Source organism: Drosophila suzukii, chromosome X (genome assembly GCF_043229965.1).
Source record: "Drosophila suzukii chromosome X, CBGP_Dsuzu_IsoJpt1.0, whole genome shotgun sequence".
NCBI classification, from domain to species: Eukaryota; Metazoa; Arthropoda; class Insecta; order Diptera; family Drosophilidae; genus Drosophila; species Drosophila suzukii.
In genome coordinates this window covers 27292649-27310011 of record NC_092084.1, presented here as the reverse complement: position 1 = coordinate 27310011, position 17363 = coordinate 27292649, and the positions used below count along the sequence as shown (strand labels likewise).

Sequence of the window (17363 nt, the reverse complement as noted above, 5' to 3'; positions counted from 1 at the left end):
AAATATATTTATAATTCGCTTTTACGCCTTTTTTTGTGTAAACTAATATTAAATAGTTAAGATAGAGGCAGAAAGGTCAAATATACATTTACAATGTATATCTAGCAATCCTGCCTCTTTTTGTTTTAAATAGGTTTAATTAACGATAAAATTGGGAAACAATTTGTTATTCTATGTATAATAGAAACACTTGGCCTTTGTTTCGACTTTATTATCTTGGGCTTAAAATATTAACCGCGGAGCCAAGTCCCATATTCATAAATGAACACAGAAACAAATTTGACGGATAATATCTTATCTACCGACTATTGTCAATAGGAGATGGCCGGCCCATTGACCATCCTATAGTAGTTTTTGGACCCATTATCTTTAATTCGGGTATTTTCAATTGTCTTTGCCACCAAACCATTTGAAACTCTCTCTTATAATAAGAGAATACACATATAATTCCATTATATGGATATATCATCTTCATTTTATTTGCTACATCACCATATAATAGTTTTTGAACCCGTAATCTTCAATTCGGGTATTTTCAATTTCCTTTACCAACCAACCATATGGTATTCTTTCTTATAATAAGAGAATACATGTGTATATCCATTATATGGATATATGGTCTTAACTTTATTTGCTACACCACCCTATAGTAGTTTTTGAACCCAATATCTTCAATTCGGGTATTTTCAATTCTCTTTGCCAACCATCCATATGGTATTCTCTCTTATAATAAGAGAATACAAGTATATTTTCATTATATGGATATAATGCCATTTATTTTTCAATATCCATATAATTCATTTAGTTTTGTATGTACAAAACAAGTTTTCTTTATAGTATTGACAAAATCATATGCATACGCATAACATAAGTTTTGACCAATACGAGGAGGGGCCCGCCAACGACCACCTCCCTATAGTAGTTTTTGGACCCATGATCTTCTAAAAGCATGTTTACAGTACTAGTGTCACCCTCACTAGGTTTATATATCGTGTTTCAGTGATATACGGGTAAATTTTACCATTTATTCTTAAGTATATGGCATTTATATGCCATATCTATATAATTCAATCATGTTTTAATGTATATTTATTATATTATACATTATTATGCCTTATAGGTATTATACCTATAAGCCATATCCATACGATTCATTTACTAGTGCCGCCCCTCACTAGGTTTATATATCTTATTGCATTGATATACAATTTATTCTTATTTATATGGCATTTATATGCCATATCTATACAATTCCTTCATATTTCGATGTATACTTGCTAGATTATACATTGTTATGCCTTATAGGTATTATACCTATAAGCCATATCCATACGATTCACTTATATAAATATATGTATATTTTTCAATACATTATTTTTTTTCACTTTTGTATGGATTTTTATGCATATCCATACATTTATATGGATATGCTTGGCGGTCTTAATAGTATTGACAAACTTATATGCATAACATAGGTTTTGACCAATACGAGGAGGGGCCCGCCAACGACCACCTCCCTATAGTAGTTTTTGGACCCATGATCTTCCAAAAGCATGTTTACAGTACTAGCGTCACCCTCACTAGGTTTATATATCGTGTTTAAGTGATATACGGGTAAATTTTACCATTTATTCTTAAGTATATGGCATTTATATGCCATATCTATATAATTCAATCATGTTTTAATGTACATTTATTATATTATACATTATTATGCCTTATAGGTATTATACCTATAAGCCATATCCATACGATTCATTTACTAGTGCCGCCCCTCACTAGGTTTATATATCTTATTGCATTGATATACAATTTATTCTTATTTATATGGCATTTATATGCCATATCTATACAATTCCTTCATATTTCGATGTATACTTGCTAGATTATACATTGTTATGCCTTATAGGTATTATACCTATAAGCCATATCCATACGATTCACTTATATAAATATATGTATATTTTTCAATACATTATTTTTTTTCACTTTTGTATGGATTTTTATGCATATCCATACATTTATATGGATATGCTTGGCGGTCTTAATAGTATTGACAAACTTATATGCATAACATAGGTTTTGACCAATACGAGGAGGGGCCCGCCAACGACCACCTCCCTATAGTAGTTTTTGGACCCATTATCTTCCAAAAGCATGTTTACAGTACTAGCGTCACCCTCACTAGGTTTATATATCGTGTTTAAGTGATATACGGGTAAATTTTACCATTTATTCTTAAGTATATGGCATTTATATGCCATATCTATATAATTCAATCATGTTTTAATGTACATTTATTATATTATACATTATTATGCCTTATAGGTATTATACCTATAAGCCATATCCATACGATTCATTTACTAGTGCCGCCCCTCACTAGGTTTATATATCTTATTGCATTGATATACAATTTATTCTTATTTATATGGCATTTATATGCCATATCTATACAATTCCTTCATATTTCGATGTATACTTGCTAGATTATACATTGTTATGCCTTATAGGTATTATACCTATAAGCCATATCCATACGATTCACTTATATAAATATATGTATATTTTTCAATACATTATTTTTTTTCACTTTTGTATGGATTTTTATGCATATCCATACATTTATATGGATATGCTTGGCGGTCTTAATAGTATTGACAAACTTATATGCATAACATAGGTTTTGACCAATACGAGGAGGGGCCCGCCAACGACCACCTCCCTATAGTAGTTTTTGGACCCATTATCTTCCAAAAGCATGTTTACAGTACTAGCGTCACCCTCACTAGGTTTATATATCGTGTTTAAGTGATATACGGGTAAATTTTACCATTTATTCTTAAGTATATGGCATTTATATGCCATATCTATATAATTCAATCATGTTTTAATGTATATTTATTATATTATACATTATTATGCCTTATAGGTATTATACCTATAAGCCATATCCATACGATTCATTTACTAGTGCCGCCCCTCACTAGGTTTATATATCTTATTGCATTGATATACAATTTATTCTTATGTATATGGCATTTATATGCCATATCTATACAATTCCTGCATATTTCGATGTATATTTGCTAGATTATACATTGTTATGCCTTATAGGTATTATACCTATAAGCCATATCCATACGATTCACTTATATAAATATATGTATATTTTTCAATACATTATTTTTTTTTCACTTTTGTATGGATTTGTATGCATATCCATACATTTATATGGATATGCTTGGCGTTCTTTATAGTATTGACAACCTCATATGTATAACATAGGTTTTGACCAATACGAGGAGGGGCCCGCCAACGACCACCTCCCTATAGTAGTTTTTTACCCCGAGCTCTGCCAAAATCATGTTTACAGTACTAGTGCCACCCTTCACTAGGTTTTTATATCTTATTTCAGTGATATAAGTGTTAATCATTCTATTTATTCTTATGCATATGGCATTTAAAAGCCATATCTATACAATTCATTCATATTTCAATGTATATTTATAATATTAAACCATATTATGACATATAGGTATTATACCTGTAAGCCATATCTATACGATTCATTCACTAGTGCCGCCCCTCACTAGGTTTATATATCTCATTTCAGTGATATATGGGTAAACTCTATTATTTTTCATATGACACTTATATGCTGCCATATATATAAAAATGCATTTATATTTCAACGTATATATATTTACTATATTATACATTAATATGCCTTAAAGGTATTATATCTACTATAAGCCATATCCATACGATTCATTTATATAAATACATATATGTATAATTTTCTATACATAAATTTTTTTTTATTAATATATGGGTTTCCTAAGCATATCCATATAATCCATTTAGTCTTATATGGATTAGATTGGTCTTCTTTATTGTATTGCCAAACTCATATTGATAACATAAGTTTTGAACAATAAGAGCAGCCGCCAACCAACCAACCGCCGCTACCATTACTTACTTTTATATATGTCCTCTTTATTTTAATGGTCTCTTTATTTGAATTTCAATACCATAGGAATATTTATACATCGAATATGTTTGCCACTAATTTTTCGCGTCACTTATAATATGACGATACAGACTTGCTACCATAACATAAGTTTTGAACAATAAGAGGAGCAGCCGCCAACCAACCAACCAACCAACCAACCAACCACTGCTACCATTGGAGGAACATATACTTACTTATTATATGGCCTCTCTCTGTACTTTAATGGTCTCTTTACTTGAATTTGAATACCATAGGAATATTTATATACATCGAATATGTTTGCCATTAATTTTTCGCGTCACTTATAATATGACGATACAGACTTGCTACCATAACATAAGTTTTGAACAATAAGAGGAGCAGACACCAACCAACCAACCGCTGCTACCATTGGAGGAACATATACTTACTTTTATATATGTCCTCTTTATTTAAATGGTCTCTTCATTTGAATATTAATACCATAGGAATATTTATACATCGAATATTGTTTGCCACTAATTTTTCGCGTCACTAATAATATGACGATACAGACTTGCTACCATAACATAAGTTTTGAACAATAAGAGGAGCAGACACCAACCAACCAACCGCTGCTACCATTGGAGGAACATACACTTACTTTTATATATGTCCTCTTTACTTGCATTATCAAAATACCATAGGAATATTTATACATGGAATATGTTTGCCACTTTATCATCGCGTCACTAATAAAGATGACGATACATTTTGTTTGTTCAATATTTATTTATAATAATATATTGTTTCTTTTATAGGTCTCTTATATTAGTAGACCTTTTGCGCGTGTTCTGCGCTGTTGCAAGCAAGCATAAATTATTATGCCGCTTGCAACATTTTTATTATCGAATCATCAAGCAAAGGATAAGCTTCAGTGGATCGCAGTATGGCAGCTGCTCAACCACTTACAACACCTTGCCTGTTACAAAAGTCGTTTACAATTGATTCTAGGCTTTGTCATTGTATTAAATAATGCTTTTATATGTAACTAGCGCGGCATCAGGTGATCAAAGATCCTCCCAATTTACTATGTTACAAATTACATTGGCATCACATCCATTGTCGTTTATAAAGTAAATTATAAACTTTAAATGGTTTAGAAGCCATACAATGCAAATTGCCCCTTATTTATCATTGCAGTCCAGCACGGATACGACCTTAGAGGCGTTCAGGCATAATCCAACGGACGTAGCGTCATACCACTGTTCGCTCGAACAAGTATTGTGCCATTGGTCCGTACCTGCGGTTCCTCTCGTACTACGCAGGAATGCTGTCGCAACAACGTTTTGTCATTAGTAGGGTAAAACTAACCTGTCTCACGACGGTCTAAACCCAGCTCACGTTCCCTTGCATGGGTGAACAATCCAACGCTTGGTGAATTTTGCTTCACAATGATAGGAAGAGCCGACATCGAAGGATCAAAAAGCGACGTCGCTATGAACGCTTGGCCGCCACAAGCCAGTTATCCCTATGGTAACTTTTCTGACACCTCTTGTTAAAAACTCTTTAAACCAAAAGGATCGATAGGCCGAGCTTTTGCTGTCCCTGTGTGTACTGAACACCGAGATCAAGTCAGCATTTGCCCTTTTGCTCTATGTGTGGTTTCTGTCCGCACTGAGCTGGCCTTGGGACACCTCCGTTATTATTTGAGAGATGTACCGCCCCAGTCAAACTCCCTACCTGGCAATGTCCTTGAATTGGATCATACCTGAGTAATTGGAGTTATACCAAATTTTCAAATCAAAAATACATAAATGCACCGTTTTATTAAAGAATTTGTTTGCGATTATATAACAAACTCGTGATACTTTGATCAAGAAGCTTGCATCAAAACCCAATACCATAAGATATAATAAATATATCCGTATAATGGCTAGGAAATGATACACGTTCCATTTAATCAAGTAAGTAAGGAAACAATAAGAGTAGTGGTATTTCATTGGCGATACCAAACCGAAGTCTAATATCTCCCACTTATTCTACACCTCTTATGTCTCCTTACACTGCCAGATTAGAGTCAAGCTCAAAAGGGTCTTCTTTCCCCGCTAATTATTCCAAGCCCGTTCCCTTGGCTGTGGTTTCGCTAGATAGTAGATAGGGACAGTAGGAATCTCGTTAATCCATTCATGCGCGTCACTAATTAGATTTTTTTTTTTTTTTTTTTTTTTTTGATTTGATTATATATATTTACGTCTGCCCTAGTTGGCAATAAATTAAATTTTGTGGCAATAAATTCAGTGTTAGTTTACATAAAGCTTATGTAGTGAGGAGTATTAGTGGAAATATGTGGGGGTGTATTACATGTGTTGGCGTGTATGTAATTGCATCATTTAGGGGACCCTGAACGGCAGGTCCGTGGGGTGTCGTCTTTTTAATCGGCGAGGTTCAACGTCGAGCACTCTGGAAGCGAGTGGGTTTGGGTGGTCTTCTATTTTGTCTAGGTGCCGTCTGCTGCGTTTAGCCGCCTCTTCTACCACTGTGGGGAGCTTAAGATCCCTCCTAATTGTGGTGTTTCTCACGTAAAAAGGGGCATTTAAAATTTGGCGTAGTATTCTGTTTTCGACTCTTTCTAATTTCTTAAGGTTTGAGATAGCTGCAGTGCCCCAAAGCTCTATGCCATAAGTCCATGTTGGTTTTAAGATGCTGTTATATAGCAGTAATTTGTTTTTAGTTGATAATTTACTCCTTCTTTGCAGTAGCCACCACATTTGTCTGTTTTTTAGCATCAAGAGTTTTGCTTTGCCCACGATATGTTCCTTCCACGTTAGTTTAGAATCCAGGGTCAGACCCAGATATTTTGCAGTGAGCTGTTGCGGGATGGCTGCTCCGTTCAGCATAACCGGTGCGGATATACCTGGTCGTAAGGAGAAAGATATATTCGTTGACTTCTCTGCATTTATGATGACGTTCCATCTTTTAAGCCACGGTTCTATGTTTAACAGAGCTTGCTGCAGGCCTTGCACAGCCAGTGGCAGGGAGTCTGCGGAGACTAAAAACGCCGTGTCGTCAGCATATGTACAGGTCATGTTGAGACTACCCGTGGGAATGGGCATATCCGCGGTGTATATTGAGTACAATATTGGGCTGAGTACACTGCCTTGGGGGACTCCAGCGGCCACTTCGTGGATGGGCGACTCCTGCTGGTTACATCTTACATAAAACCTTCTGTTTTCAAGATAGTCCTTCAAAAGTAGGTAATGAGGAGTAGGCAGGGTGTGCTTTAATTTATACAATAGGCCCTGGTGCCAGACTCTGTCGAAAGCTTGCCTGACGTCTAAGAATGCTGCAGAGCAGAACCTTTTAGACTCGAAGGAGTCTAAAATGCAGCTCACTACCCTGTGGCACTGTTGAATGGTCCCGTGAGCTCGTCTGAAGCCAAATTGGTGATCTGGGATGATATGTTTTTCCTCTAGCACAGGCATCAATCTCCTCAGGAATAATTTTTCCAAGATTTTGGAGAGGATTGGCAGCAGACTGATGGGCCTGTACGATCCCAGTTCGGCCTCAGGCTTACCTGGTTTGGGGATGACAATAATCTCTGCACATTTCCATTGTGTTGGGAAATGGCCGAGTCTTAGACTTTGGTTCATGATGAACTTCAAGTTTTCAATGCAGTTCGGCGGCATAAGCTTCAGAGCAGTGGCGTCTAGACGATCATATCCAGGAGACTTTGTTGGTTTGAGTGATGTTAACTCCTCCTTTATTTCCTCACAGTCGATTTCTGGAATGGGCAAGTCCATGGGACAGGCCACATCCAGGAAATGAAGAGTCTCTTGATGGTCCACTGGGTCGCACAGGTCGAATGGCTGGAAACTACTCCTTAAGTGGTCGGCAAAGGCGTTTGCTTTTTCCTGGTTTGAGCGACACCAGGCTCCAGTCGATGATTTTATAGGAGCTATCCTCCGTGTGGGTCGCTTCAAATACTTAGTTGCGTTCCAAAGCTTGTGGTCTGCACTACAGGGTTCAAGGTCCGCGAGGTAGGCTTCTAGGGACTTGCTTTTTAGGTCTAGGAGCATCCTGCTAAGGTCTTTACAAGCCCTGTTGTAGATGGTTTTGTCCGACCGTCTTCTACTTAACTGCCAGACCCTCCTCAAACGCCGTTTTTCGCTTACCTTTGTTGCCAGCTCGGTTGACCAAAGATAGTTGTCTCTTTGGCCTCTGGTGTGCACCGTTCGTGTAGTTTCAACTTCTGGGGTGGCGATGCTTGCTGCCAGGTGGACCTGTCTGGTGAGGTACTCCACCGCTTCGTCGATGTCTATCGGACTTTCTAGTACTGGCTGGGGGTCTACATGATTTTCTAGCCAAGATTTAAAAATCGGGATGTTTGTATTCCGTCTGATGAGCTTGACTGCCGTTGGATTTCTCAGATAGGAGTTGCTATATAAAATCTTGACCATGCTGTGATCCGATGCAAGATCATGGCATGCAGCCGTAGATACTTTTGTGGGGTCAATTCCTCTGCTAAATGCAAAGTCCAAGAGGTCCGGAATCTTGGCTGGGTCGGTGGGCCAGTAGGTAGGCTCTCCAGTTGAGTAGACGGTGCAACCCAGTGCCCTGATGCATCTGAGAAGTGTGCTTCCTTTCGGGTTGACGGTCCGTGATCCCCACCAAGTATGTTTTGCGTTGAAGTCGCCTCCGATTAAGAATCTAGGACCCAGATTCAATAGTACGTCAGACAGATCAGTTTGGCTCAATGTGTATCTTGGAGGGAGGTATGCGGAGGCGATGGTAATTTTGCCTAGCGACGTTATGAGGTGGATTTTCGCACACTGCATCCATTCCAGTTGTACAGGCTCGAGCTCTTCGTATTGAATGCCGCGTCTGATGATAATAGAGGCTCCTCCACGTATCCGGTCGCCAGGGTGCAATGCGTTGATTATTTCGTAGCCGGGAATGGTAAAGTGGGATCTGGTGGTGAAGTGTGTCTCGGACACGAGTAAGATGTCTACTTGGTTAGTCTTTATATAATGTTCGACCTCAGGCTTGCTACTAGCCAAGCCGTTCGCATTCCATATTATAAGTTGGGTGTTTATGGACATTTAAGATTGTTCTGATTGGAGAGCATTGTCATCACTAAGTTTTGGAACTGATTGAACATGGAGTTCATCATTGATTCCATTCTGCGCATCATTCTCTCCTCCAAGGCATCAAGGGGGGACTGGCCATTATTGTCGAGGTTTTCAGCCGCTCCAGCCCTAGCAACGTTGGCGTAACTGAATTTCTGATTCCCTGTCTGATTCGCGGCACTGCTCGCTGGGAAATTTGCGCGTGGAGCAGGATTGGATGAAGAAGCAGTTACTGCCTTAGGCTTAGGGCTGAAACGCTTCTTGGCTTCTATGTAGATCCTACAACCGCGGTAGGAGGCGGTGTGATTGTCACCACAATTTCCGCACACAGGTGGGTCTTCCTTTGCCTTCATGCAATTCAGGGAGTCGTGTGATAATCCGCATTTAACACAGACATATTCAAGTTTGCAGTACCTCTTAGTATGCCCGAAAGCTTGGCAGCGGAAGCATTGTACCACCTCATCAAACTTTTTTGGTTCCTCGATGGAGACGACGGCATGGCACAGTCTGTTGATCTCGAAGACTTTCTTGTTTGTTGGAGCTGGTTCAAGGTTAATGAAAAACATCGACAATGGCATTTTAGTTACCCTTGATACTGCATTTTTAGCATCACGCACATTGTGGCCGAGATTCACAAAGGCTTCCTTGACCTCCTCAATTGGTGTAGTGTGGTGTAGTCCCTTAACAACAATGCGGAAAGCTCGCTCTTCCTTAAGTTGGAAGGTACGGAACTCGTATTGACAGTTGTCCAGGTGGGCAACAATTTTTCGGTAAGTGGTGCTGTCCTTCGGCATCAGCCTGATGTTGCCTCTTCCCGTTGCCTTGTAAGAGAAAGTATCGGAATTTACCAATGTGCGCATTTCGTTTAAAAATTTGCCAATGTTTACTACATCCGGGATAAAAATTGGAGGGGGCTTGGGTGCTGTTTTAAGTTCGGCATTATCGACGGTCTTTTCATTGCTGCTCTCTACAGGCAGAGAAGCGAAACGATTTGAGGTGCTAGGACCTATATCCTTCTTTTTGTCTTGATTCACGGCAGCCTTATTCTTTATGGTCTTTTTAGGGAAAATGTAAGGGCGAATTATCTCACCTTCCTCAGGTGACGTGTTGCTTGAGGAGCACGATGAGCTCGGGGTAGGGCTGGGAGATTTTTCCCGTTTCTCCATGATGATTTTCTTTACGCCTCTAATTGACTCTGGCGACCCGGGAGGTAGACTCCTTTTGAGATCTTTTTTTTGCCAAGGGCCTTTTTTGGGTGCGGCTACAGTCGCGTTGTCCACATCCATGCTGCCGGTGTTGCTATTGTCACCCATGGCGACAGCACCACCAACAAGCACAGCCGGCTAACTGTGTGAGTGAACTATTTATTTCCTTTACCTCTGCTGACAAAAAAAAATCGACGACGAGGTGTCGCCGAAATGTAGGCAAAAGTATTAGGAGTCGCCGCCCTCTGGCGGAGTGATACAGCGATGAGGTGTCGCCGAATGTATGCTATGAATCCTGAAGTAGTCGCCCTCTGGCGGAATGAATCAGCTGATTTCCAAAAAACCAACCAATTTGCGGAGACACGAACCGATAAAATTAGTGCAGACGCGAACCGCGCTGCTGTCAAAACGTTATCTAGATAAGGCAGGCGCCACTCGAGAGAGAGCGGCTCTCTTACAACAGTGAAATATGAGTTTTATTGCCGAAATTGGCCTGACACACGGAGCGCCCGAGAGAGCGCCTCTCTCTCAGCACGTCGAATGTTCTCGAATTGTCTGGGGTGGAAAATCGCGATTTTGGCCTTCCTACCACTTTTTTGTGCAGAAAACACACGGAATGATTATGCGAACACAATGCGCGAATATTTATGCTATTTTTAGCAAGGAAAAATGCGTTTTACAGCCGAAATTGGCCCGACACACGGAGCGCCCGAGAGAGCGCCTCTCTCTCAGCACGTCGAATGTTCTCGAACTGTCTGGGGTGGAAAATCGCGGTTTTGGCCTTCCTACCACCTTTTTCGTGCAGAAAACACGCGTAATGATTATGCGAACACAATGCGCGAATATTTATGCTATTTTTAGCAAGGAAAAACGCGTTTTACTGCCGAAATTGACCTGTCACACGGAGCGCTCGAAAAACACGTCTGCTCTCCAGAGCATTTGACTGACAACTGACTAATTAGATGACGAGGCATTTGACCCGGGGAACCGGGATTTAGGTATGCAGAAGGGGAATATTATTCTGTAATTCATAAGTCATATCCTCGGATGTGCAGAAGGGGAATATTATTCTGTAATTCATAAGTCATATCTAGATTCAAATCGACTCAAAACCTCCTCGTGGTGTTCCCCGGTAATGTTATACAGCGTGCTTTACTGTTTAACAGCCAATTTGAGCGGCCCCCGGGGGCCGTTGACCCGCGCTTACTTGAATTTCTTCACTTTGACATTCAGAGCACTGGGCAGAAATCACATTGTGTCAACACCCGCTAGGGCCATCACAATGCTTTGTTTTAATTAGACAGTCGGATTCCCCAAGTCCGTGCCAGTTCTGAATTGATTGTTAATTGATAATCGTTATAATTAATAAGAACTAATTGGTTTAACCCAATTAGTATTCTTAAAAATTTTAGCAAGAAAGTTCCACAATTGGCTACGTAACTAAACTATCCGGGGAACAAGTGACCAACATAAATGCCAGACACTCTATTTACCCAGAACGAGCACATAAACCATGTTATTGTTTCCCAATCAAGCCCGACTATCTCAATCTTCAGAGCCAATCCTTATCCCGAAGTTACGGATCTAATTTGCCGACTTCCCTTACCTACATTATTCTATCGACTAGAGACTCTTCACCTTGGAGACCAGCTGCGGATATTGGTACGGCCTGTTGAGAAGTTTGCGTGTCCCCACCATAAATTTTCAAGGTCCGAGGAGAAAATATCGACACAACAGTATATGTCATGCTCTTCTAGCCCATCTACCATATCTCTCTGCGAAAGACTTCCATGGTAGTACGGCTATAAAACAGAAAAGAAAACTCTTCCGATATCTCTCGACGGCTTCTTTATGGTCGTTCCTGTTGCCAGGATGAGCACGAGGCCCATATTTAATAACAAACGGATACTCAACAGGTTACGGAATTGGAACCGTATTCCCTTTCGTTCAAAATTATTCAAGTATATTAATTAGCTTGATTTATATAATATAATATATTTGTATGGCATTTGTGTTTTACTTGAAAATTTTCGGCTTTCGCCTTGAACTTAGGACCGACTAACTCGTGATCAACCACTGTTCACACGAAACCCTTCTCCACTTCAGTCCTCCAAGGTCTCATTCGATTATTTGCTACTACCACCAAGATCTGTACCAATGGCAGCTCCATGCAGGCTTGCGCCAAACACTTCTACGCATACCATTGTACCTTCCTACTCACTAAAGTTTCAAAATTTATATCACAAGTAATATAAATCATCTACTTTAGCGGTAATGTATAGGTATACAACTTAAGCGCCATCCATTTTAAGGGCTAGTTGCTTCGGCAGGTGAGTTGTTACACACTCCTTAGCGGATTTCGACTTCCATGATCACCGTCCTGCTGTTTTAAGCAACCAACGCCTTTCATGGTATCTGCATGAGTTGTTAATTTGGGCACCGTAACATTACGTTTGGTTCATCCCACAGCGCCAGTTCTGCTTACCAAAAGTGGCCCACTGGGCACATTATATCATAACCTTGAACTTCATATCAAGAAAGTTAAGGTTCTTACCCATTTAAAGTTTGAGAATAGGTTAAGATCGTTTCGACCCTAAGGCCTCTAATCATTCGCTTTACCAGATAAGATTATTTTATATAACATTAAAATGCACCAGCTATCCTGAGGGAAACTTCGGAAGGAACCAGCTACTAGATGGTTCGATTGGTCTTTCGCCCCTATACTCAATTCTGACAATCGATTTGCACGTCAGAACTGTTTCGGTCTTCCATCAGGGTTTCCCCTGACTTCAACCTGATCAAGTATAGTTCACCATCTTTCGGGTCACAGCATATATGCTCAAGGTACGTTCCAGTTAGAGGCATAAATAATATAAATATCATTATACATAACTATATAGAACGCCCCGGGATTGTGTTAATTAGCTATAAATAGTTAAAAAACTAATCCCATTATTAGTCAAGTTAATTACGCTATTATGTTTATATCCCAATAACTTGCACATATGTTAGACTCCTTGGTCCGTGTTTCAAGACGGGTCCCGAAGGTATCCTGAATCTTTCGCATTGTTAATCATACAAGTGCATATAATAAACACAAAAATCAATGATAATTATGCCATTATATAATTCCGAAAAATTAACGCACTGTATTCATATAAATCTATCAGCACTTTATCAAATTAATAACATTTATTCTGTGTTAAAATGCAAGCAAATTAATTTGAATAAACTATAAGTTATATTTTATGATAAATTTTGTATGCTAATAGATTACAATGTCCTTATATGGAAAAAATGCACACTATTATCATAATATTGTTTAAATATTACAATTTTAATGATGAATTTTCCATAACGGATATTCAGGTTCATCGGGCTTAACCTCTAAGCAGTTTCACGTACTGTTTAACTCTCTATTCAGAGTTCTTTTCAACTTTCCCTCACGGTACTTGTTTACTATCGGTCTCATGGTTATATTTAGTTTTAGATGGAGTTTACCACCCACTTAGTGCTGCACTATCAAGCAACACGACTCTTTGGAAACATCATCTAGTAATCATTAACGTTATACGGGCCTGGCACCCTCTTTGGGTAAATGGCCTCATTTAAGAAGGACTTAAAACGTTAATTTCTCATACTAGAATATTGACGCTCCATACACTGCATCTCACATTTGCCATATAGACAAAGTGACTTAGTGCTGAACTGATTTCTTTTCGCTCGCCGCTACTAAGAAAATCCTGGTTAGTTTCTTTTCCTCCCCTAATTAATATGCTTAAATTCAGGGGGTAGTCCCATATGAGTTGAGGTTGTGTATAACTTTTATTTGCAATTAATTCTTTATATATAATGATAAAACATTTTATTAAATTCGTTATATTTATATATATATATATATTTGTATGGCATTTGTTTGGTCTAACGAATCAACGAAGAATAATAATATAGTCAACGGCTTTCTATTTTCTAATCGTTAATAAGAGACAATTCTAGATAAATTTTTTATGCTAGACATTTCTCAGTATTATTTGATTGAAAAAGAAAATATTTCTCTTCGTTTTTCACATTCAAATTAATTTACTAATGTGAGATAATGTTTTTCATATATTTGTTAATATTATGAATAAAATAATTAAATTATTATTATCCAATAATATACCATATGCTTATAAAATTTCATTATAAAATTTGTATAAACAACTTAATTAGCATAGTCTTACAACCCTCAACCATATGTAGTCCAAGCAGCACTATAAAATTAATTAAAGTACATAACAGCATGGACTGCGATATGCGTTCAAAATGTCGATGTTCATGTGTCCTGCAGTTCACACGATGACGCACAGTTTGCTGCGTTCTTCATCGACCCATGAGCCGAGTGATCCACCGCTTAGAGTTTTATATATTGGTTTGTTAATTTTGTCATATATGTTTTTATTGAAAGAAATTAAAAATACACCATTTTACTGGCATATATCAATTCCTTCAATAAATTTATTTTTATACCTAAAACGAATGCTGCGAAATGTCTTAGTTTCATATAACCAATAATATATCAAGTATTTTTTTAATGGCATTTACGGTATTAAATACTTTTTAGCGATATATATTGAAATTTATATAAAACATTAACCTGTATTAATCAGGTACAACATTGTACATTTTAGGTTGTTGCATTATCCAATGTATGCGCATAACTGAGATGAACAATACATATCGCAACGCGTGTATATTATGGTCCATATACACACAGTGTTTTATTAATTGCATTTAATATACAATATAATAATAATATCAAATAATTTCGATTTGCTTGTTCGAATTTGTTATTTGTTTGCTTTTGCTTTCTTGCTTATTTATTTCTCTTATTTATTGCAATAATATATTTATATATTATATATTTCTTATTACAATTATTATATTTCGACTTGCTTTTTCGAAATTGTATTTGATCTATATATATAGATCATATTTTTGGCAATTTAATATTTTATTTGTATTACTATAATAATGTTATTATAATAAAAACAAATTTTTTTATTAACGGTAAGGATATTAAACAATAATGATCCTTCCGCAGGTTCACCTACGGAAACCTTGTTACGACTTTTACTTCCTCTAAATAATCAAGTTCGGTCAACTTTTGCGAAACAACCGTAACACACAAGGCGTCACAGTGATCACGTCCGGAGACCTCACTAAATAATTCAATCGGTAGTAGCGACGGGCGGTGTGTACAAAGGGCAGGGACGTAATCAATGCGAGTTAATGACTCACACTTACTGGGAATTCCAAGTTCATGTGAACAGTTTCAGTTCACAATCCCAAGCATGAAAGTGGTTCAGCGGTTTACCCGGACCTCTCGGTCTAGGAAATACACGTTGATACTTTCATTGTAGCGCGCGTGCAGCCCAGGACATCTAAGGGCATCACAGACCTGTTATTGCTCAATCTCATTATTGCTAGACGCAATTTGTCCATTTAAGAAGCTAGTGTCCTTATAATGGGACAAACCAACAGGTACGGCTCCACTTATATAAACACATTCAAACACAATAAACATTTTACTGCCACCATGAATGAAGGCTATATAAGCTTCAACACCATAATCCTGAAGATATCTATTTAATATATTTGAGTCTCGTTCGTTATCGGAATTAACCAGACAAATCACTCCACGAACTAAGAACGGCCATGCACCACCACCCATAGATTCGAGAAAGAGCTATCAATCTGTCTTACACACTTATGTTCGGACCTGGTAAGTTTTCCCGTGTTGAGTCAAATTAAGCCGCAGGCTCCACTCCTGGTGGTGCCCTTCCGTCAATTCCTTTAAGTTTCAGCTTTGCAACCATACTTCCCCCGGAGCCCAAAAGCTTTGGTTTCCCGGGAAGCGACTGAGAGAGCCATAAAAGTAGCTACACCCAATTGCTAGCTGGCATCGTTTATGGTTAGAACTAGGGCGGTATCTGATCGCCTTCGAACCTCTAACTTTCGTTCTTGATTAATGAAAACATCTTTGGCAAATGCTTTCGCTTAAGTTAGTCTTACGACGGTCCAAGAATTTCACCTCTCGCGTCGTAATACTAATGCCCCCAAACTGTTTCTATTAATCATTACCTCTTGATCTGAAAACCAATGAAAGCAGAACAGAGGTCTTATTTCATTATCCCATGCACAGAATATTCAGGCATTTGAAGCCTGCTTTAAGCACTCTAATTTGTTCAAAGTAATTGTACCGGCCCACAATAACACTCGTTTAAGAGCACTAATGCAGGTTTTTAAATAGGAGGAACATATGAAAAAATACAAGTATCTAAGCACATGTAAGAACTCCACCGGTAATACGCTTACATACATAAAGGTATAGTACTAACCACAATTGTAAGTTGTACTACCCGTATGAAGCACAAGTTCAACTACGAACGTTTTAACCGCAACAACTTTAATATACGCTATTGGAGCTGGAATTACCGCGGCTGCTGGCACTTGCCCTCCAATTGGTCCTTGTTAAAGGATTTAAAGTGTACTCATTCCAATTACAGGGCCTCGGATATGAGTCCTGTATTGTTATTTTTCGTCACTACCTCCCCGAGCTGGGAGTGGGTAATTTACGCGCCTGCTGCCTTCCTTAGATGTGGTAGCCGTTTCTCAGGCTCCCTCTCCGGAATCGAACCCTGATTCCCCGTTACCCGTTGCAACCATGGTAGTCCTAGATACTACCATCAAAAGTTGATAGGGCAGACATTTGAAAGATCTGTCGTCGGTACAAGACCATACGATCTGCATGTTATCTAGAGTTCAACCAATATAACGATCTTGCGATCGCTTGGTTTTAGCCTAATAAAAGCACATGTCCCATAAGGTTCATGTTTTAATTGCATGTATTAGCTCTAGAATTACCACAGTTATCCAAGTAACTGTTAACGATCTAAGGAACCATAACTGATATAATGAGCCTTTTGCGGTTTCACTTTTAATTCGTGTGTACTTAGACATGCATGGCTTAATCTTTGAGACAAGCATATAACTACTGGCAGGATCAACCAGAAT

General features: G+C 38.4%; 2 non-coding genes and 1 pseudogene across 2 annotated transcripts; all 3 read right to left on the bottom strand.

Moving 5' to 3' along the window:
• Window positions 1-4881: 4881 nt before the first annotated feature.
• Window positions 4882-14122, bottom strand: LOC139353509 (large subunit ribosomal RNA; annotated as a pseudogene).
• Window positions 14123-14529: 407 nt separating this feature from the next.
• Window positions 14530-14708, bottom strand: LOC118879401 (5.8S ribosomal RNA). Its single transcript, XR_005015697.1, has one exon. It is a non-coding gene; the product is annotated as a 5.8S ribosomal RNA (ribosomal RNA).
• Window positions 14709-15373: 665 nt separating this feature from the next.
• On the bottom strand, window positions 15374-17363 carry LOC139353517 (small subunit ribosomal RNA). The gene has a single exon (XR_011604839.1). It is a non-coding gene; the product is annotated as a small subunit ribosomal RNA (ribosomal RNA).